Below are 24,420 nucleotides of genomic sequence, written 5' to 3' on the forward strand. Positions count from 1 at the left end.
AATAAAATAAAATAAAATAAAATAAAATAAAATAAAATAAAATAAAATAAAATAAAATAAAATGTGTGAGCCTCAATAAATATTTATGAGATGACCAACTGTTTGTTAACTGAATATATTTCAGAGTAATATGATGATAACTTGTTATTACAATTACTTTAGAAGAGATCCTACTTAGGCTTCTCTGAGGTTTTACAGACTTTTAAATGCTTCAATACCCATTTATTCTTGGAAAAACTATTTCACATTTGTCAACTTCTACATTCAGTTGTAATTCTATTTCATAATGAAGGTGATAATTGTACCTGCCAATAATTATGATAAATGTATTATTTTATGCAATGTCTTTTGTTCATTGCTAAATTCAGTAAAAGTATAGGTGATTTTATGGCAACACTGTTTCAAATGTGGAACTAAAGTGAGTGATTTATGATTAGAATGTTTTTCAGAAAAGATTAATCTTTTTGGTCTAATTAATGTAAGTAGGAGTCAGGTATCAAAAATCTTTGTATTTCTTATAGAAAATTCCATCCTTTTAATTCTAGCTCTCCTCCTTCCACAGTTTGACTTGCAGGCATTTGGCTCCTAGTTTTACCATCAAAAGCTGCTCTTGTCAGTTCCCTTCCATTCTCTCTCACATCAAGGATATGACTGATACACGTGGTTAGAGTTCAGGATCATACAAGTAGAGGTGACATCACGGCAGTGCAGACATCTTCAAGTTGAATTATCAGACACTTCTATTCTTAAATGCCATTTAGGTAGTGCAACACCCTCCATTTGGGGGACCCTTTCCTTTCAGGAATCCAATCCAAATTCTTTTAAAGGAAATCATCTCTCTGTTGCCCTCTCTGAACATTTAGAAGCCCCTGGATAAATTGCAGTATGTCATCAACTGTGGTCTTCTGCTTTCTCCTTTCCCTCTTAGGCTCTACAAGGGGAAGGGAATAGTTGATAAATGTTAATTTTTTTCCTTTGATAAAAAGTATGTTATCCCAGGGCACAGGCAGGGAGATGTTTTCTGTAGCATGTTACAGGTAAATATCATCTAAAATAAATAAGAAGTTTAATTTGAAAAACAGATGGCCTTCTATCCATGGATGAGGGAAAAACTTGATATACATTCAAAGGATATGGTAAAGGAAAGAGCGTGGGCTTTCAAATCAGACAGCAACCATGTCAAATCTGAGTTCCACCAGAATGGACCTTGAGCCTAGCTTCCCTCATCTCTAAGGGCTGTATTCTAGCACGTGCATTAAAGATTGGTTGAAGAATAGATAATACTTGTCAAGAGTCTGGGGCAGTGGTTGGACATAGAAGGTGCTCATTACTGGTCACTGAAATGATTATGATGATGGTAATATTAGAATGAAGCAAACTCATTCCCGAGAAACCACAGTTATGAAAGCAGGGAAGGGAGTTTGTTTACTCAATAGTTTAAAAATGGTTATCCAATGTATAAAACAACTCCTTTAGGACACAAAGTGTAAATGTTCTATGATTTAATCTTATATAGGGTGTTGTAGGGGTTCCTCTCAATTTATGCAACAGAGGACGCTTCATCAGAGAGAAGATATTTTCCCTTCTCTTTTCTATGGTTATATAAAATGATGAAACATACATTCAGGATGAAATTAAAATGCATTGGCAATTTTTTAAAATTGCCTATTTTTTACTATTAGAACTACTGCAATACGTTTTTTCTTTCTGAAGCAGCAGCTAACAGTGAAGGTGACTAGAGAGGGGGTGAGAGGCTGTTAACATTTCTAATTGACTTGTAAATCCATGAATCAGGGTGATTTCAAAAAGCAACAATCTAAGATTTCCAATTCTTCCTTGATCAGAATTTACCCTTCTCAGTTTAAGTGAGTTTCATACTATCTGTATGGAAGGGATAAGAAGGAATTCCTTCCTGTAGTTCCATCTGTGCCCAAGGTCACCATAAACATTGTCCCTTCAGTGACTTGGCAACCATGCATGACAGTCATCTACAAGGACTGAAACACATGGTAAACCCAAGGACGTTTTCACAAGAACCCACTTCACTCCATGTTGATACTTCAGCTTTGTCTAATCTAGGATCAGTGCTAAAATGGCCACAAATGAAGTAAATGCATACCACTAGATGTCACATGGCTTAATAGAAAGAGTCTACCATAAAATGTTCTTTTTGGAAGATATATTTTTGTCTCATGCTAAATATGACAAAAAAGAAAATGTCTTATTCTTGGTCTGCATATTTTTCTTGTCCAATTACCTACTGCCACTGTGGTGCACCTAGACTGCAACTAGTAATATACTGCTGATATCTACAAAAGTTCAGGGTACAGTAATCCCATTTGTATATACCAAATTGTGAATTAATTTCTTTCAGACCTATCTTGACTGGTCATTTCAACCTACCTCATCTATAAGACTCTCTCTTCCATATCATAATTTAAAAACTTGAAAAGTATAGCCTATGCTCTGACACATAACTCTTTGGTAAATACAATCTAGGATGGTTACTTCACTTATATTTAAATAAAGTTAAATGCAACAGTTTTTTTGGAACAACATAATTTAGATTAGGAATCTAAATAGGTAGTTTCTACTAATATGTCTACCAGTCACTTGCTTGATTAATAAAAAAGAGTTATCAGCTCTCCATTTTCCCATCTGTAAAACAACACTTTTTAACATCTGACTTCAAAAAGCCACATAAGGCTCAATGAAAATAAAGGAGATGTGTATTTGGTACCATGAACTCCTTAGAGTTACAAATTGGGGCATTCCCTTGTTGCTAGGCAACATTAGAAGGGATAACAAATCAAAGCCTGAAACATCACTAATCTGACTATATTTGTAATGCATTCATAGAATAACTGTACAGATAAAGTTTATGAGAAGTTGCTTAATAGACTAATACCTTCAAGATACAGAGAATTCACATAAGCATAGAGTCCAGAATGGTCAGCACATATATCAACAAGCAAGAGGAATTCTAACCAAAAGCCAGTCTTCCAAAATGGTTCAGACTCAGCCAACTTTATTGGCATGTCCTGGAACACCAGGATTGCCAAAGGTAATATATCAAAAAAAGGAGCCACAAGGGTTCATGAAGGTAGAGCAGGGCATAGGGATTTTCAGTGGCATACTTAGATTACTCTTTCTACAGAAGCAAATTCTTCTTTTTTTCATTTAAAAATAACCAAGTTCCAGATCTCCTTCCAAATATTTTGCCAAGAGTGGCCCAAGAGGACCATGTGCAAGACAGATGCTTAAAGGTTAAGGGAAGTGCTTGAGGCATAAGAGCTTTGGAAAGATATTTGGAGATTACTCTAAAGAACATCTCTATCACAGTTGCCTTATGCTATATGAAAGATGATGGAAATTGGGCTGGGCCTAAAGAAAGGGTGTGTGATTCAGGACTGTGGTAAATACGACTGACACACAAAAAGCAGCAAGCTTTTGGATGTGATATCCCTATTAGAAGCCCTCTTGGGTTGATCCTGTAAGTCCAGTTGTATTATTTAGGTTCTTTGTATTGTAAGCAAAAGACTCATGTAGGCATCTTCAAAAAAGGAAATGGACAAGTTACTCTAAAGACAGTTTGACAGTAAAGATTAGGAATCTCGCTGAAACTTGGGAACTTCATAGAAAGGGCACGTGTACACAGCCAGATTTCCTGAGAAGTGGAACCAGAAGGACAAAGGATCTAAGGCACTCAAGCATACAGGTTACCTTAGCATCTTCTCAGAGTTGTAAAGGTATTTTTCCACTGTTGTTATCTGCAACATTTTACTGGGTCTCCAGGCTCACCACAGCTGCTGTATCTAATTAATACCACCCCTTTTACTGTGTGTGCATTATCTTCTCTACCTCATATCTTGTTTTCTCATCATTCTCACTTCTCGTGGCCCCTGCTATCTTGTGGTTTCAGGTTTCTTGTTTGCTTTCTGTGTCTCTATAGCACCAGAGAGAGAGAGAATTTGGAGGCTAATTGTTCCATCATTCCTTTTTAGATAAAAATTTTCATGGTACGTTACCTTTTACAGTTTTGACCAATCTACAAATTGGCTGCAATTGGTTCTTGGGTCCGTGACCTTGGCTCACTCACTAATAGGGACAACCACGTGAGCAGAAACTTTAGGGGCAATTATGAGTCAAGTACTTTCCATTAAAAGAAGACATGGGAGAGCAAGATACTACTTGTGACCTGTTCAAATACATCAGCCCTCATATAACTCACCCCTCTTCAGGTATGGTCAAATTCTGGAAAGTAAAAGTGTCAGCCAATTTCTAATTATAATCATTTACCCAAATGTCTGTGGCACACCTTCTCTGTGAAAAGCATTGAATTGGATATGGCAGATAATATCATTTGTTCCTAGAAATGAAAGTAAACTTTTTATCTTCCTATTATAGAGAAAGGTAAGACAGAAACATCTAGATAAAAGGATGTGAGCGATTCCAAAATGGCAGTACAAGGTATTATAGTTAATGTACTATAAGGCAGTGTGGTATGAGGGAAAAAGTACTGAGCTTAAAGTCAAAGATCTGAATTTTTGTCTTAGCTCAGAATATAAGGTTTTTTGTTTTTGTTTTTGTTTTTGTTTTTTTTGCTATAAACTGCAGAGTGACCTTGAATAAATTACTTTATCTTTTGATACTCGAGTTTCTTGTTCTTATTCTTTTAAGATTTTACTTGAGAGAGAGAGATTGCACCAGCAGGGGGTGGGGCAGAGGGAGAAGCAGGCTCCCCATTGAGCAGAGAGCCTAAGGCAGGGCTGCATCCCAGGACCATGACCTGAGCCCAAGGCAGACCCTTAATTGACTGAGCCACCCAGGAGCCCCACAAGTTTCTTATTCTTGCGTGTGAAGACCTAGGGGTATAGCTCTACCGTTCCATGATTTTTTGATATTACTATTACTTAGCCAAGTAGGATACAGAAGACATTATTTAAAATGCTGATAATGGGGAATAACTTAACACCTGTATTATAGGCAAGTTATATATAATTTTATACAAATACACTTTAAATGCCTGATTTATTTCATAGCATATGGCAATTCTTACAGTGAAGAGTCAGAGTACAGTACTCTACTAAAATTGTTCCATTTATGACTTTTGCCTTTTTAAACTTAAAAGTAAACCAACTTATGTATGGTTCCTCTAATTTAGAGAATACCTCAAACTGAAATGAGTATCATAGCTACCTCAGAGTTAGACCAGAATAACAGAGGCACGCAGGAAGCAGAGATTGAATATGCATCCCACAGTGGAATGGACATCAAAGTTTGATCTGTGTGCCTTATTCAGCCACTGCCTGTGGTATGCATGCAAAATGGTATCAATAGCCAAACAGTGTGTACAAAAATCACATCCATTTCCTTGCTGTTGTTTGGACTTTAACGTATTTGATAAGAAAACTGAGAACAGTTGATACTTGGATCTCTCTAACTAAGAAATACTCCATGCTCCATTGTTTCCACTTCGGGGAAAACGTGTGAAGTTTAGGAGCCAGTCATATTTGTGTCAAATGCCAATTTCATCATTTACCAAGTGTATGAAGTGTCTTGGGTGAGTTATGTGACATCTCAGGCCTCTGCACTTGTGATGAGCACTGGGTGTTATAGGTAAGTGATGGATCACTGAATTCTACTTCTGAAACCAAGACTGCACCGTATTAACTAACTGGAATTTAAATAACAATTTAAAAAAATCACAGGCCTCCGATTAATACCCAGATTGCAGAGTCATTTCAAAATTTACAGGAGGCCGTGTGGGGGAGTGCCTGGTAGGGAACATGGTGTAAGTGATACTCACTATGCATCGGTGCTTCTTCCAGTTCCTCTTCCCCTTGTCTGCCCACCTTTTGCACTGCTCACAAGCCGGTGACCTCTTACTGATGTACTGTAGGCAGTCACATCCCTCATGCCCTTATATGAGAAATCTACCAAAAGAAAATTCCTTCCTAGTTACATGGAACCCACTCAGAAGGGGTTAAATGAACTTAGCAGAAACTACCTAATTAAACGACACTCCTGTCCTGTGAGATGAGCAAGGGCAATAACTGCTATAGAAAATTTCACAGAAGTGAAACGAAGTCATCAAATATGACTGAAGTCACTTAGAGGGTAAGTTATAAATGGATATCTAATAATATAATTTACTAAAAAAGTTGATGCAATGGTATTGTGGAGCCATTTCCCCTGAAGGTTACACTGAAAAGTTCAAATTAGGAAGCAGTGTTTTGCCAAGTGCCATAATGCAGAATGAGGATACATCATCAATAACTCTGCAAAGATGTGTAAGTACAGCCTCAACAATGAATATGAATACTGCAATCATTAAAATATATTTGAAAGTCCAGTCTCTGCAGAAGGCAGGTTTTCTAAGACAACCCATGAATTGGATTTTATCATGTAGTATAAGTGCACACAGAACCAACTAGATATTATGAAATATTTGAAACTATTAACTATCATTATAGTTTTCCTTTGAGGTAGGACATTTACAAATGTCTTTATAAATTCTACTGTGAGGATGTAGAAACAAATTTAAAGCCATTTGAGACTGAAAGAAGATATAGAAAAAGTAATCTCTATTTATCTATTTCTGTACCTCTTAGTAATAAATAATCACAACTTATATTAAATCACACCTTTCTTTTAGTGGCTATGAAATGCATTCCCTAGAGTTTTGCATTAATCTTCAGATGTACCAGGTGTACTCAGCTGAGAAAACTTTTTGCCTCTTTCTATAAATGCTTGCTCATTATAGATAGAAAAGCTAGCCTAAAATTCTGTAACTCTACTTCAGGGCAAAGTGCAAGATGTATAAAAGAAAACCAAAAATAGAACTGAGATTCCTGAGTGTTTGGTCTACAAACAACCTTCCCCACCTATCAACCTCCCCTGTTTCTCTTCCTCTTCTTCTAATCATCCCTTTAAGTAATTATTTACATTTTTTTCTTGTCTAAAGGATCATGAACCTCACAATTCTCCTTTATAAACACTCTCGTCAGAGAATATTAATAATCATTTCACACTTTACAGCACTCAAGATAATTTCTTCATTCAAAAAAATGACTTATTTCATCTTATTGTAGAGTCTGGGATGGGCAAAACTCCAAGGAATGTACAGTCTTAGAGAACAAGGTAAGAAACAATTCTTCTCTTTCCCAAAATGACCCCCAGTGTATATGCTTTTTAACAGCTAATTTCACTGCTCAGCAGTTAATATGAGCAGCGAAAGTTCAAAATTCTTCAAATGAATATATTATGTACGTACAATGCAAGATGCCAAAAATCCCTTTCATGCCTTTTGACCAAAGGTACATGGAGTCAATGTGCCTAATACTGAAAGGAGAGTGAACAGAACTGCCGGGAACAGACTTATCCATCATGGTTTGCCTCTTTTCTCCTTAGGTACTTGGCTGAGAGAGTCAGAAATGCAAAAGTTACCAGTTCCCAGCAAGTGCTAGCATTGCAGGACACAGATGTCATCCAGATCCCAACCCAGGGACCTAAACAAACATTCTCTTAGGTGTCTGGACACAGGAACACTGGAAATGGGGCCAATAACCACTTTACTATACCTCAGGTTTCAGGATGAGTTCCAAATTTCTTAGCATCACCAGCTGTCTGGTTTTAAAGGAGATTTTCTTTCACTTCAGAACTCTAAGAGTATTTTATCAAGGAGGTCTTGAGGAAGGGAACTACAATCATTAGGATGGAGAATGAGGCATAACTGAAGTTATTTTCTATGACAGCAAGCTCAAATAAAAAACACTCAGAGTCCTCCCCTCCCCTTTTCAAAGTTTTTTATCATGACAATAATTTTATGATTTTTATATTTAAAGATTTATTTTTTTTTATTTGAGAGGGGGAAGGGGCAGAGGAAGAGAGAGAATCTCAAGCAGACTCCCCACTGAGCATGGAGCTGGATGCTGGGCTGAACCTCACAACCCTGAGATCATGACCTGAGCCAAAACCAACAGTCAGACACTTAACCCACTGTGCCATCCAGGTGCCCCAATTTTATGATTTTTATATTGCTCATAATTCAAGAAGAACTTGAATCTTTCAGAATTTCTTTATTTAATCATATTTTTTTTTCCAAGTAAAGGTTTTTCTGTTCAGGAATAAAAGCTTATTGTTTTGAGATTGTAGGGTATATCCCCTATGTCTCTTCGGTTATTTGTAAGATTTTAGACATAAGGATTTAAAGCTATCTGTCAGAGGCTACTTAATTTTGAATATAAGACCCTTTATAATATGGCCTCTGCCCACTTTTCTAGTCTTTCACTCAACTCAGCAACTTTTTCACAAATCAACAATCTTATGGTTGCTTTATCTTGTCTTCCTCTCTCTCCACTTTGGTCTCCTATGAACACTCTTCCTTCTTTTTTTTTGCATGAACCATTTCACTTAAATCTTGAATTCTCAAGTTGAGATCACTTACCTTGTATGGTCTGCTCCCTTAGAACTTTGTACGGCTACTTAACCTAGAATGTCTCATACTGCTTTATCATTGCCTGCTCTCTTGTCTATTTCCCTCATCAGCTTAAGAGCTCTCTTTGAAGAAGAATTATGTATTACTTTCGTCAGCCTGGTTGATTCAAAGCTCATCATATAGAAGGTACTCCATAAATCTTTATCATATACATTAATTGGTGATTCATGACAGAATTTATTCTGATTGCTAACATTTAATTAAATATCAATAGACCTGGGGGCACCTGGATGGCTCAGTCGTTAAGCGTCTGCCTTCAGCTCAGGTCATGATCCCGGGGTCCTGGGATCGAGCCCCGCATCAGGCTCCCTGCTCAGCGGGAAGCCTGCTTCTCCCTCTCCCACTCCCCCTGCTTGTGTTCCCTCTTTCGCTGTGTCTCTCTCTCTGTCGAATAAATAAATAAAATCTTAAATAAATAAATAAATAAATATCAATAGACCTGACTTAGATGACAAAATTAAGACTCAGGGTGGTTAAAATGACTGATCTATAATACAGATTCTACAAATTAATAGATCTGCGTTAAGACCAGGAATTTAACTCCATGGACTGTACTTTTACAATGCTAAGTAGCAGTCTGCTACTAGTTAAGACTGCAGCAGTCTGCAGTTAAACACTTTAAAAATGTTTCACAGATGACTAAACAAGGAATATGTGGGAAATGTGACCACAGATCTCTAGTGGTGTTTAACTACTGACTCAAAGTTTTGAGAAGATTCCAGGGATATAATATATATGACAATATCACTGAAAAAGAAATATTCTGAGGATTTTGTCCAGGGTACTAGGTAACTTCTAATATCCATTTTAGGCTTAAAATTACATAAATTGATTAAATAAATTGATTAAATATACCATGTGCCAACCTTGAGTCAGTGACTGTGTGAGTAAGAGAAAAGCATAGACCTCTCCCAACAGAGGCAAGAGACTCCCTTCTTCAGTCTTTGAAAACTCCTGCCAGGTTGAAATTGGCACTGATTATTTAGCAGGAGTAAATTTCCCTATTACCATGCCCAAAATAATCATGTTTGTTATTAACAATTACTTACTAGGCATCCATGGCCAATAGCCTCTGGGAGCTAAATGAAAGATAATTAAAAGTCTTACATGAAAAATAACAGTCTTTCAATTAATTTCATAAGAGACATGGAGCAGTAGGTGGGTATTTTTATTCATAATAAAAGGACAGGTGGGTACTTTTATTCATAATAAAACCAACCAAACAACTTAAGAAAACAATAGGCCATGGATGTCAAGTGGAGAAACAGAGAAAAAGTTACAAAGGTAAGGAGGTATTGAGAAAGGAAGTTTAAACAAATCTAAACTCAGCATCTTCTTCCCAATCTCCTCCTAATACAGTGCACATCGAAGTGAGTGGCACTATCGTCTGCCTGCCCATGAAGCCAGAGTCTCATCTTGGGCACCCTTCTTTCTCACTCCCTACAAACAATCAGGGACCAAATACTGGTGATTCTATTTTTTCATAGTTACTGGATGTAATCCCTCCTGTCTCCTCCCATGGCCTTAGTTTATATCCTGTTCCCTCTTCCTGTCTCATGCTGCCCTCCACAAAAGCCATCCTCCATACTGTCAGAAAGACTTCTCTAGACTCGCCTTCTGATTGTGATGCCCTATTCAAAGTCCTTCAGACATTCTTCTTTACACTCAGCATCACCCAGAAGGATTTTCGTAATTTGGTCCCTACCTGTCTCTCCGGCACCATCACTCCCAACAAACAAACTCTGCTCTGGATATCCCAAGACCCTCCCAATTCTCTAGATGCATGAACACATGATTTCAGCCCATCTTGCTCTATAGTCATGGGTGAGAGATCTTCCCTACATCTCTGCTGGGGGTTTCCGGGCCATGTTCTTCAATCTCCATTTCTGTTTCTATCACCTAATATGAAGTGTTAGAACTTCTTGGAACATCGTTGGGAGGGTCTCCCCATGACTTACCTTACCTTTCCCCCACTGTACCCCACATTGTAGCTAGAAAGACATTTTCCTTCTTTTCTTTTTTAAATGGAAGTGTAGTTGACACACACAGTTGCATTAATTTCAGGTGTAAAACATAGTGACTTGACAAGTCTATGTGTTATGCTGTGCTCACCACAAATGCAACTATTATCTCGTCACCATAGTACCATTGACCATATCTCCTGTGCTGTGCCTTTTAACCAGAACGATCCTTTAAAATCTGATCACGCAGGCACCTGGGTGGCTCAGATGGTTAAGCGACTGCCTTCGGCTCAGGTCATGATCCTGGAGTCCCGGGATCGAGTCCCGCATCGGGCTCCCTGCTCAGCGGGGAGTCTGCTTCTCCTCCCTCTGACCCTCCTCCCTCTCCTGCTCTCTCTCTCGTTCTCTCTCTCTCAAATAAATAAATAAAATCTTAAAAAAAATAAAAATAAAAAAAATAAAATCTGATCACGTTACTAACTTGCTCAAGACTCTTCAGTGAGTTTCCACAGTGCTGAAGATAAAGACAGAATCCCAGTTAGAGCCTACCGGACCCCACCAGCTCACTGAATTCCCTTCTTCTACTGTCTCCTTAAGCTGTGGCTACAGCTTTCTTTTCTCAAAACTTCTGTGTCTCAACACATCATGGGGCATATTTACACATGCTGTTCCATTTTCATGAAAGACCCTTCCTCACCCATCATCTCTACTTCTTTGATTAAATGACTCCCATACATTATTTAAACATCAATCCTTTGCCTGGCACATACACATTTGCTAACTGGATAATGTTCCTTTGTCAAGGCTTTAATAATGCCATATTCCTTTTTTTTTTTTTTTGTAAGCTCTTATTTAAAATTACATTAGGAGATTAATTAATATCTGAATTCCTCACGGGGCTATGAGCTTCATGACAACAGTGACCGTGCTATTTTTATTCAAACTTTCAAAAGGCTGAAACAGAATACTAATCCGGAGGGAGAATAACAGGATGGATTTGAGGTAAAAAAAAAATATATATATATAAGACAGGAAGACCAAACTGCATGCTGCCATGGTATTTTTAAAAGGAAAGAGTGCCTGAACAGAGAAGGTGCTGGTAACGATGGAAAAAAATAGGGCAGATAATGGAGTCAGGGAAGGAAATTTTGGTGAGATTCAGTAATTAACAGAAGACAGGAGGGCTGATGGATGACAGAAGAGAACGCTCAAAGATGACTCCAACTCTAAGCCCACATGCCTAGGAGGAGAATGCTGGTACGTCCAGTTAAAAAGAGAGAAAAACAGAAAAAGAAAGTAGTTTTGTGAGATAAGTGAAATAACCATGTGCAAAATTTTAGCACACAGTTGGAAACTGTGGTACAGAGAGGTCATGTCACTAGAGCAAGAACTGGAGACCTGGAAGTGAATAAAATCCCTAAGAATTTTACAGCAGTGTCCCTCAATGTGGCCGGCATATCTATGAGGGAATCTGAAAATGTATCAGTCCTTGTTCCTCTCTCCATTAATCAGCTGGTGTGGGAGACAGGTGTTCAGACATGAGTGCTGGTCTGTAAAAAAATATTCAACACATTCTGGGCTCCCTTCTGCACACTCACCCCCACCTTACCCAAAGCCCAGATTGAGAACTATTATATAAAGAAAGAAAGCAGAGGGCTACGGGCCAACCATCCATATTTAGAATCAGAAGAAAGACAATCAGTAAAAAAAAACAAAAAACAAACAAACAAAAAACCCTCAAGAAAGAATGTTCAGAGAAATAGAAAAGGAGCAATACAACATAGTGTGCTCAAAATGAAGGGTATTAAGACAGTTTTAAAAAGAATTAGGGAGAGATCACTTCTATCAAATAACACAGGAAATTTTGAACATGAAAATATGAACCACTGAGTTTAGCTACAGGGAATGTCTTACAGTCAACATGAGAGTACATGGGATTTTTCCACAGTGGGGATGTGAAACAGAATCCAATGACTGATTTTTATCCTTATCTATGTTGCTATATTAGTCACTCAACAACGAAAATAGCCCCAGTATAATATCCTGGCTCTAAGAGAATTGCTGCTCAGAAAGACACAGTTTGTTACTATAGATTTAGGCATCCTGAAAGAGAAGATTTCACCGTTAGCATATTAAGGTCCAAATCACAAAATTTTCAAATTTCTGTGAGATTAAGTCACTTTAGGATAGTCATTTTAGAATTTTGTTTTTTTTTTCCTTCTCCACACAGGCTGCAAAAATATAGTTTACTCCATAGATCTCAAGACAAAGTCATAAATGTCATCTGGTTAGCACCTTAGCTCCAAAATACGAGAACCATTATTCTAGAGCAGTTATTTCAACTTTCTACCTATTACTATACTGCTCTTTGGGCAGTTAGTAAGTATAAGAAACTTTTTCTAATACATATGCATATTTATTCCTAGATTGCTACTTACATAGAACATTGTCTCACACTCCATTACAAGGAAATTTCTATATGTTAACTTTTTGTAGAGGACTATCCACCAGTTCTTTTTCTTTCATCTAGAATGAAGTAAATCCTTGTGAAATACATTTTAAAGTAAACAGGAAGTCAATATCAATACATTACTAATTATGCCAAATTTATAAAATATCATAGAGAAAACATGGAGATTCATTGGCTTCCAGCTTCTAAAGGAGACTGATTGGAAGTAATTATCTAATCTGAACCTAAACCTTAATGATAACTTTAGAAAAAACTAGGGACATTACTGGTAATAAAATTAGTCACATTTTATTTTTACCCTATTCTAATACTGCAAACAATACTCAATTCTACACTTCAGTTGTGTAAACACAGCCAGTGGATGTTCCTGGATTAAAGTATTTTCTAAACCAAACAGCAATTTTCCTTTAGTTATTAGGAAGTTTTAACAACTGAGGTGCCTAGATGGTGCAGTCGGTTAAGCGTCAACTCTTGGTTTTGGCTCAGATTGTGATCTCAGGGTCATGAGATGGATGGGCTCCATGCTCAGCATGGAGTCTGCTGAGATTCTCTCTCCCTCTCCCTTTGCCCCGCCTGCTCATGCTCGCTCGCTCGCTCTCTCTCTTTCTCAGATAAACAAATCTTTAAAAAAGAAAGGAAGGCTTAGCAATTAAGAGCCATATTCATAAAGGGAACTATACTTTTTAAAAGAAAAAAAAAAAGCCTAAGTTTAAAAATTCAAAGAACTCTAGACTTCAAAAAGGGAAGAAAGAAAGAGGAAAAATAGATTTTGAGGCAATGGGAATGGCGGCCTGAACCCAAAGGGTAATGAGTTAGAGTGTACCTTCCACCAGAGACTAAAAGAGAATCCCAGAAAAATTCTTCAGTGAGAGTCGAGGAGTGACTGAGCCAAAAGAACTTGTAAACAATTTCCAGTGTTTAATTTAGTAAGAGGCAGAACTGCTTCGTTCATTATTCATTCCAATTTATGCACAGATCGAAAGGCACCAAATAATATGTGCCCAATGAGAAAGGCTAAGGAAGATGGCTAAGCAGGAATGGCTCCTGTGGGACAGCAGCTAGGGGTGCCTTCTACTCTAGGAGGCCACTGTCTGTGATGTGTACCCCCTTATAAGTTGATTGCTTCAAAAAGATATTGCACTTTTAAACAGGACACTGGGGTGGGGGCGCCTGGGTGGTTGAGCCTGCTTAAGATACTCTCTTTCTTTCCCTCTGCCCCTCCCCAAACTCAGGCTTGCTTTTGCACATGTTCTCTCTCTCTCTCAAAACAAACAAACAAACAAGAAAACCAGACACTGGGGACCATAGCATATTATCAGGATAATGACCCCATGGCAGAAAGGTCATTAGGACAGAAAGTCTCCTAGGACTTGGATTAGACCATTTGTTAGGCTTTGAATTCCTATATTCTATGTCCACTAATCTCTGATGCAATGTCAATTGAAAATGTGAAATTTCTTTTCACTAAAATGCAGAGAGTTATTTTCTTTAAATGATTTAATATCCAGCCTATAGGAATACCATAAACAAAAAGGGAAGCCTATTTTTTAGAGAAAGCTATTGCCTAAATTCCGAGAGCAGAGTGGTTAAAAACGCAGGTTTGAATCTGGACTCCATTACTGACTAATGCTGTGACCTTAGCCAAGTTACTTCTCAGTAAATCAGTTTCCTCCTAAGTAAAATAGGGATAATAGTATCTACTGCAGGGGGCTGCCTAGAAAATTAAATGGTATAACATCTGTAAAGTGCATAGAAAAGTGATACAGTGTATACTATATTAGCATTTGTTAAGTAAATAGATAAATTAAAATGCCCCTGATTCAAACCAGATGATGAGGAAGTTACAAAGAATGAATGAAGAGTTTTAGATAGAATTCTTTACTTAGATATATGTTTTCCTTAAATTCTTGCCTCTAGTTTATGTGTGGGGGAAAATCTTGGGAAGCAGGTTTACTCAAACACAACATTTGCTAATCACACAGTGTGCCAAAGCCCTAGAGCAGATGCATAGGTGTATAAGTCAATATCTTCCCTCAAGGCACCTATAATCCAGTCTGGGGCAATGGACAATCATTGAAATTGAAAACTTGTACACAACTTAAGTATATTTTCCAGAGCAACCCACTGACTCAAAGCAACCTACTAACTAAAGAATTGTGATGAAAGTAATTTCAATAGAAATTATAGAGGGAAAAAGGCAGTTCAGACAAGGTAGGTAAATGAGATTTTATTAGAGGAGGTGAGAAAAGCATTAGGAGTCAAAAAATTTGCAAGGTAGACAAGACAGAGAAAGTTCTTCTGATGATTAGAGTGATATAAATATAAGTTGAAACAAGAAAGCAAATGGTATACTTGGGGAAGCAGTGAGTAAAAACTGGTTGGAAAGAATGGTTCACAGAACATAATGGAGACATGGTTTGAAAACATGTTTTAAATGTGCCTCTATTCCTCCGCACCTTCCATTCACACATAAGAACTTGAGCTGTCCAGTAGAGAATAAAGCCAAGATTTCTGGTCCATTTGTGCAAACAAGTTCTGGCACACAGGACAAGGAAAGAACAGAGAGATTTTGAACAACTGCCTTAAACAATCAGAAAGTTAACCAGCTTTCAGCAGACATCCTGAGTGTGAGACATGGGCGAATCTGCAGGTATACGACATAAATCTGAGCAGGTAAAATGGAGCCCCTTTGGGGAGACCTTGGGAATGTCAGGCTAAGGAGTTCTGATTTTATCACAGAGGCCATCAGAGCCACTGAAAGTTTTTTTCTAGTTTTTAGTTTTTAGGGTATTTTTTGGGTTTAAGGATGGTAACTTGATAAAATAATATAAGCCACGGGACAAGGCACCATTTTTAAATGTGAGACTTGTGGAAAAACTAGTTGTTGCCAGTAGTCTAACACAGAGTTATGTAAGGTGAGTTATGATTCTCATAAAAATGTGTGATGATTCTTAATAGCTCTTATATTTAAAATAACTCACATACATGGAATCTGTAGATTAATTGTCTTAGGTAACATCTGGCAAACAAGGTGCTATTCATTTCAGCTGACTCATTTTCACAAAATTTGCTCAGTAGTGTCTATATTTGATGACTGTGTACTTTTTCTTATAACTGCTTTATTGTGTTTAATAGTGCCAATACACAAAATGAACCAATGGTTTAAAATTAATCCACTGGACATACAAAAGTAGTAAAATATGAAAGCGGTATTATAAATGATATACCATGACATAAACTTGTCAAAGTAAATAGTGAAGAAGTTTACAGAGAGAAAGCACATTGTGAATCTGTGTGCAGAACAAAGTTCTCTACAATGCATTATTTTCATAAGCAGCACAAAAGGAAAATTAGAAGCAGGAAGTAGAATGATAAAAATCTCAAGATTGGACTTTGTGGACTAGCTGTCCTTCATCCCTGGGTCTCAGTGTGTTGCCTGTTGCCAAAAATTGTCAAATAGTGGTATGAAGTCACTGAGGCTTTCTTATAATTTTCAAGGCAGAGTTCAAGTATATCTGTCAAGTTTTTCCAAAACAAGTGAAAAGCAAAAGCTTTTAAGATATTGCTGAGTCTCCCTACCAAAAGCAGAGAAGAAACCAAAACAAAAGAGGTATCAGTCAAAGTTGCAAATAAATCCAGTGACAATTAGTCACATTATGGAGTAAAGCAGAATAAACCAATCACAAAATCATTTATGAAACTGTTACAATATGCATAAGTCAGTGGAATACAATGTGAAAGAACATTTACTATTTATTGTTGTTTTTATTAGCAGATATTTTTCTTCAAAGTTGTACAAAATCAGAGACATTCACAGTATAAAGTAGATCACATGTGTAAAAGGAGACATGATTGACAATTATTTATCACTAAAAACTATGCCAGAGGGGAAGAGATTTCTTGTTTGTTAATCATTTTGTAAACTTTGGTGTAAATAGTGCGTTAGGATTGTTATTGACTGAGTACCATCAATATGTATAACAAAGATACCGTCACATGAATGACAGAAATTGCACCTCAGGGCAATCCAACCCTGCTTTATTCACAGTTGTCAATGTAAGTGTGCCTCCTGAACTTGACTGAAGTTTGAAGGAATAGGAAAAGCTACAAATATGATCAGATCATAGCCAAGAATTTCCAGCATGCTGTGCAAGAAAATGGGTTGAGAAAAGAAGATTCTGTTTCTTCATACTCAAGAGCTCTAGCTGTCAAGAGTAAAGATCTTCAAATGAAACAATAAGTGAAAAAAGTAAAAAAGATTTCTTTAATTTCCAATGGCTTATCTAAGTGGTATATTCTATATCTGGAGGATCCTGAATCTATTACTTCGGAGAGAACATATAATTTTTAACATTTAGGAAGAGAGAAGAAAAGTCCTTAAAAAGACTGAATTTTGACATAAACAGATTAGTTGACAAGAGTTTCTTTCTTACTATTTAAAGATATTCCAAACACATTCAAGAAAGAAATCAGTGTTGTTACTGGACATATTAAACACATCTGAATGCCAAAAATGAATATGAAGAAATAATTACCACAAACAAATCCAACCAAAAATTCATTAGAAATCCATTGGTCAATTATCTTCTGTGTCGATGAATTCAACATTCCAGCTACTTTTGAGAAGGGTGTGTCCTCAACCTAATTAGTTCCTGATAGGGCACTGGATGTCTACAGTGAAAACTCTCCATAATTCTTGAATCCTCTCATGATCAGAAAAACCAGAACTAATCCAAAGACCACCCAATATTTGCTGCTCTTCACAATGGCTTTTTTTTTTTTTAATACTGTTTAACTTGTTTTAATGTTTCATCACAAATGGTGAAAACATAGAGGCAAGGAATAATCATAATATTGTGGCCAACATTATAAATATGGAATTATAAATTTAAAACATTTTCTGGCTTAAAAAATAAATCTAGTAGTCAACACAGCTCCACAGGGCCTCTGTGTCTGCTAGGGTCCATCTCTGTGTCCCTGATAGCACCCTCCTTTATCCATTTTTCCAGGTCTTCTACTCCCATCTCTTCTTCCTCCCATCTGTTCCATTGAAGGTTCAGGGGGCCCATCAGGGCCACCTTGTCTTCCTCCACCAAAGACACCTGGGTCCATGCCCCGGCCACCATGGAATCCACCTCTGTCTCCGCCATGACCACTTCTGAACATTCCACTGGGACCACCGTGGTCCATGAGGACACCTCTTCTTCCCTGCAGGCCACCAGGGCTGCCTCTGCCAAGATCACTGCCCAGGGGTAGAAAGGGTGGTGGAAGGAAGCCTTCAGGCTTTCAAGCCTTACACTGGTTGCATTCTATTCTCCAGGTGAAGTCCTGGTTTCCACACCCTGGATTGGGGCTGTATCTTTCTCCAGATGGGTTCCTTCAGGAACCCCAGGGCTTTCTTGGGGTGAAGCCATCTCTGTCACCTCCACAGCCTCCCATGCAACCTCCTGGGCCCCCAGGACCTCCATGAAGTGGTTGTGGCATCCCTTTACCCTCATGGGGAGTCATACCTCCCCAATCCTGTTCATTGGAGGCTTCTTCCAAGCAAGAGAAACCTGAAGTTTGCTCCCTTGAAAATCATTCCCATCAAACCAGTCCAAGATAGCCTTAGCTGTTTGTGGGTCTTTGCAGAATGCTGTAGCATAGCCTCTGGTCTTTCCTGTTTCCTCGTCCAAGTAGATATGGATCATGGGTTGTCTGATTCTCTTGTTCACCTTAACAACTCCATACTGCTTAAAGTCTGCCAGATCATCTAGAGTCACACTGCCATTTAAGACTTGCACATAAATTTACTGTTGTCAGAGTTTTTATCTGGATCTACAGATGGGCCTACATCAAGAACCCGTCCTTCATCCATGAATCCATCAGGCTTATTGAAGCCATCTTGCTCTCCAGCACCCATTCCACCCCATCCTCCTTCCCACCCAATTCTGCTCATGCCCCACAATCAACCCCCTACTTCCCCTGCCCTAGTTGTCAGGGCCACTCATGCTCCAGTTCTCTTCTGGTCCAGAAAATCCTCCAGACTCCTGCCCATAAACACCCATGCTACTGGGGTGGTCCTGTCAGAATGAACGCTGCTGTCCTGTAAGATCCGTAGCCGCTGCTCTGTAAGATCCAGTTTGCCAGGGATGAGTAATTAGTGGGTGGCCGCTGCCCACAGCTGCTTTATTGACCATAGCTACTCTGCTGTCCGTAGCCACTTACCTGCCCATGCGTGTTCTGCTGAGAGTAACTGTTCTGGTCATAACTAGTCAGCTGTGTAGAAGAATAGCTAGTAGGAGGATAAGATGGTGGTGCCATGACTGGCCGCATGGGGAAGCTCCCAGGTATCTGGGGATAACTGTAGTTACTCTGTCCCTATCCTAGGCTGGGCTAGTTGTAACTCCCTGTGTTAGATTGAGATTGACTAGTCTCAGCAGGTTTGTTACCATCCTGTGGTCATGCAGGTGTAGTAGCTGCCAGGTGCTGCCCATAGGTAGGGTAAGCAGGCTGAGTGCCATATGCAGACTGAGCTGTACAGAAGCCTGGTGGTAGTGACCATAGCAGTGGTGGTATCTTAAGCATGAGTGCTGTACCCCTAGACAGGCTGACTGTATGCCTGGAGGGTAGTTGGAGTAGTATAACCAATGGGAGGCTTCTATAAGAAGTTGCATTGGCAGTCTTCTGCCAATACGATAGTCCGTAGGTTTCATAACTTTGCTGCCCGTATGCCTGGGTGGTCTGTGCATATCCTTGAGTGGGCTGGGCCATGTAAGCACTGTAGCCCTGCTTGGCTGTAGGGACTGCAATCCGTGGGTACCACTTTCTCTCCTTCCCTCTCATTCCCACAATGGCTTTTAAGTTAGGTCTTTCTGAATTGGTAGAAATAAAGAATAAATGAAGAAATAGACTCTATATGGAATCTACTCTTCAAACTCTGTGAGAGCTAGGTATCTATATCCTCGTGTAAGAGTAAAAATACTCTTCTCCTCTCATGATATAATTTTTTTCATTATTATCATTGCTATAATTATTATAATGAACTAATTCTTCGTAATTGCTATTACCACTTTTATTTTTTTATTATGTTATGTTAATCACCATACATTACATCATTAGTTTTTGATGTAGTGTTCCATGATTCATTGCGTATAACACCCAGTAAATGATTTACTATTATTTTTAAAATTATGAGAATATTTTAAAATTTTACCTATAATTCATTTGTTTGTACCCCGTATATCTATTAAGTGTTTTGCAGATGCCAAAAGATAGAGGAACTCTGATGCATAGGATAGACTGGAGGAAGAAAAATGGTAGGCGGGGAGATGAAAAATAAATCCAGTAGATTAGTAGAGGTCTGAGATGAAGGCGCTAGAAATGAAGCTAAAAAGATAGTTGTAAAACATACTAGAAAGACAGTATTTCTGGATGTTCTGACAGAATAAATATGCATAACATGAAAGGAGTCTTTAAGGAAGAGGAGTAATTCATTAAGGAAGATTTTGAGGTTCCAAGATGGGGGGAATAGTTATATCAACAAAAACCAGAGTCAGCAGGAGACACTGGTTTATCCTAGAAATTGAAGATTTCAGTATAAACATATTGGATGTGAAGTTAGCATAGTAATGTCCAAGTAAAGAATATTTTATATAAAATTAAACTACCACTTATATACAGATGCTTCTAAAATGTTTGAAGACTGCTGGTTTTCTGAATGACAGTAAGCAAATTACATTGATCATTTGCCTAACAAACTGGCTTCATAAACAGACAAAGATAAATAACAGCTCATACTCTGAATTAGCATGGTCAGGATTAATATAAACTCTATATGGGAATAATTATTACTACCAAATATTGTAGCATAGAAACACAAACATTTAGTCTTCATAAATAATATTTGTCCCTATTTTGAATTACCAAGAGACATAAATCTTTACAGTTTTCAGGATTCCATTTGTAGGTTTTCACTGATGTTTTCCAGTATTTTTTCTGTAGCAACAGATATGAAATTTTCCCCAAGAGTTGGCAGCAATACAAACACAGCTTCATGATCACTGTGAACCACTGTCTGTTTCCCTTCACTTGAGCATTTATTTGCCTTTCTTAGATAATTAACAGCCATAAGTAACACGCACACCCACAGGCAAACACACACACCCATGCCAGATCCTTGCCCACTGATCTCCCATTTCCCACAAAGTAAGAACAGTTGAGATGGAGTAATGATTAATAATTTTTTTTTACCTTTATAGTAAAATTAAAGTTGGAAAACAAAAGTTTGCTGCTGGATACATTGGAAAATTTCTCAATACTTTTATATTTCTTTCTAAAGTATATAATAAACTAATTTCATCTCCCACTAACATCCACATTTGGCATGTCAAGAGAGGATAATGCTATTGAGTGCCCAGTTCTTGGGCCTCTAAGTCATTGGACTCTTGTCAGAGCACATGGTTACTAAATGAAATTAGTTCATCCAGACACCTGGTTAATACAAAATAGCTCAGAAACCTACAAAGATGAAGGGAGACCCAGGCTAGATTAAGGGTAGAGAGTGGGGGGCTGAGGAATTATTCCGGCATTAACTGTGTAATGTTAACATTAACCAAACAGTTGATTTCATTACCAGGGAGGTGAACTCAGAGCTCCTAATCTTTTACCAAACAGTGGTAATTATCCAGGGAATGGGCAGACATCGATCAGGATACATTCCTCAGCTAATGCTGACATGCTCAGCTAATGAGTGTAGAGCTGTAACACATGAGAAATTATGAGAAACAGCACATACAGTGTGTCACCTCAGAGTCATTTAATCCCCAGCTCTGTCACAGAGTCAATAGGTAAGCTCTCAAGAGTCACTTAGTCTTGAGGTTGTTCTCCTTTCTTGAATAAATACTGACATGATAACACCAATCATCCAGAAATTTATTGCAAAGGAGACTTTGTGCAAAACGAGTATTAAACAAATATAAGAGCTACAGAATGGTTAAATTTAAATGTGAACGAGTATATTTATATTGTGGCACACCGTCTCATGAGAGACTTTTTCTCATCTAGCATGAATTTAGGCCACTTTATCTGGACAGTCCACCTATATGTAGAAATAGTTAACTAAAGAGATGCAGAGAAATTTACACTCACTGAAAGCTAGGTTATATGATTACCCAGAGAAATAAGCATTGAATCAGCCATAATTACCCTAGAGATATTTTCTGTCAGGACTGGGGATTATAGTTTCACTTTCTTTTTTTTTCCAAGCTGCCTCATTCCCTGAAAAGTCAACCTGTTCTCCCTTCCCACTGTTCCTCGCAGTACTTGTGTGGGAATGGCAGTCACTGAAAATCCCAGCTCTGGGAGATATATTTGCACTAACATTAAATACATCCTGTGAACATTTAGTATTAAGCTTTAGAAAATGAGGCTCTCCTTTAAAAACTGACCCAGCAGAATACACTCCTGCCCCAACTTAGTCCCCACCTCCTGATTCTCTTTGATCCAGAGCTGTGGGGGGCTGTACAGCCAGGGGTCTCAACCCCGAATTTGGAGACACAGAGATCTGAGTTTCATTCTTGTTCTGCCTCTTACAGTTCTGTGGCGTTGTCGGGACTACCTCAACTCTGTGAACCTCCTTTCTGAAGTGAGGAAAATAACACAGTTGGCAAGGTGATTGTAGCAGAAAAATGCCTGTGTAGTGCCCAGGAGACAATCTGATACATGGTAGGTATGAGAAAAAAAAATCCCATTATATGCATAAAGATGCAGAACACTTAAAGGAAAAGTTGATATACACAATAAAGGTCTGAAACCTAGTACTGTTTCTGAACTGTCACAGAAAACCCAGCACCAAAAGCAATTTTCTATTCAACTGTCGGATGCTCTATAATGTGAAAGCACATCGCATAATGACAGAGCTGAAGAGCTCCTTCTGTGGGGTGTCTCGAGGGGTATGAAGCAAACCTCTTCTGGTGGAATTACACCTTCAAGGACTCTCTTTGGAGTCTTTGGAATGCATGCAAAAGATCCAGTCAGCTTCATAATAACCAAAGAATTAGCTGGCTTGAAGGAACATTTGTTCATTCCTTGCTATTTTGTCAGTGAAGGTCAAAAAGTCCACACTGAGTTATCTGGACGGACCAGCACACAGGATATTCGGTAGTACCTTTCCCACTTGGATACGGGAGGCCCAGTACCCAGCATAAAGTTGGCATGCCCCTAAATTATCTGGTGACTGAATGGACTAGTACTCAGGATACTTTGGGGACAATGGACATTCACCAAGTGCACAAAAACCTGGCAGAGGACAACTCTTGACAAATAGATCCATATATGCCCCATTAACACTTGTGATGTAAAAGTGTGGGGTTTTTTTCTAAAAACATGAAGGCTCTCATATTTTGCCACGAGTTTTATCATCTTGGGAAACAGCTTTCTAACACTCAAGACAAATATTTCCAGCACTGCACAAGGAGCTCCAATCTGAAAGCTGAGCCTTTCCAGATGTGCTTTAGAGCCCAGGGAGGATCTTCAACCACAGTCTACCGATGGCTTTCTCTGTGAAACGAGCTCTATTAAAATGAGGAGAGAATTCCTCTCATAAGATATCTTACATAGTTCTTCAACACAAATTTCTCTCTTTTATTGACGCCCCTTCAAATTCTGGAGTCTTAATGAGTCTCCACTGGTTGATAAATTTGGCTCAATAAAAACAGTTTGGTCTATCCACACAGCCATCGAACCATTAACAGGAACTTTGCTGAATTCTTGCTCTTCTCTATTTTCTCCCTATCTCAGGCCTGAAAATTTATGTTGTAGCATATTCTCACATTAAGTTGTAAGTATTGTCAGACTAGCCTCTTATACTAATTTATGGGACTCAGTATAGTATGATTGAAAGAGCACTAGACGTGGGAGGTAAAAAAGCTAGTTTCTGATCTAAAAATGTGTATATTATGATCTCACCTTTTAAAACAATGACAAAAAAAGCCTATATATCTATAGTGTGTATGTATATATGTATGAATGCATATGTGTGTATATATAAATCACGTATGTATGTATATACAAATGAGTATGTATACATATGTATGAATTTGTATGCCTCTTTAAGTACATGAGTTTTGGGAAAAAAACCCAGACATATTCTAGGCTATTGACATAATTTTTCTGGGTGTATGTTTATGAGGTGAGGCTAATATTGATGTAGGGAATGAGAAGAAGAAAAGTGAAAACTAAACCAAAAAGGAAAAAAAAAAAACTAGAAATTCTGCTAAATCTCTCCCCACCAATTTGTACATAAGACATAATCATATTTGCTCATCCCTATAAAATTATCTATTATGTATGTGCACATGTAAACAGAAATTTTTTAAACAGCTTAATTTATCACCCTTTCCCAGTTAGGGGACTCAGTCATTCTCAGTGCTGGTAGTTTGGGCTCTGAGGTACCATGTGAGCTATATGGTCTGCATGGACTTCCAGGCCCTATCAAACAGCACCAGGAT

At 38.1% G+C, this 24,420-nt stretch overlaps 1 protein-coding gene and 1 pseudogene across 1 annotated transcript in view; both read right to left on the reverse strand.

Moving 5' to 3' along the window:
* The window catches only part of NRG1 (neuregulin 1), a 1,093,773-nt gene that overhangs the window by 690,227 nt on the left and 379,126 nt on the right, over nucleotides 1–24,420 (reverse strand). The window lies entirely within an intron of this gene.
* Nucleotides 15,013–19,785, reverse strand: LOC118009986 (annotated as a pseudogene).

The sequence above is a fragment of the Mirounga leonina genome, unplaced genomic scaffold (assembly GCF_011800145.1).
Source record: "Mirounga leonina isolate KUSES-001 unplaced genomic scaffold, KU_Mleo_1.0 Mir_128, whole genome shotgun sequence".
In the NCBI taxonomy this organism is placed as follows: domain Eukaryota; kingdom Metazoa; phylum Chordata; class Mammalia; order Carnivora; family Phocidae; genus Mirounga; species Mirounga leonina.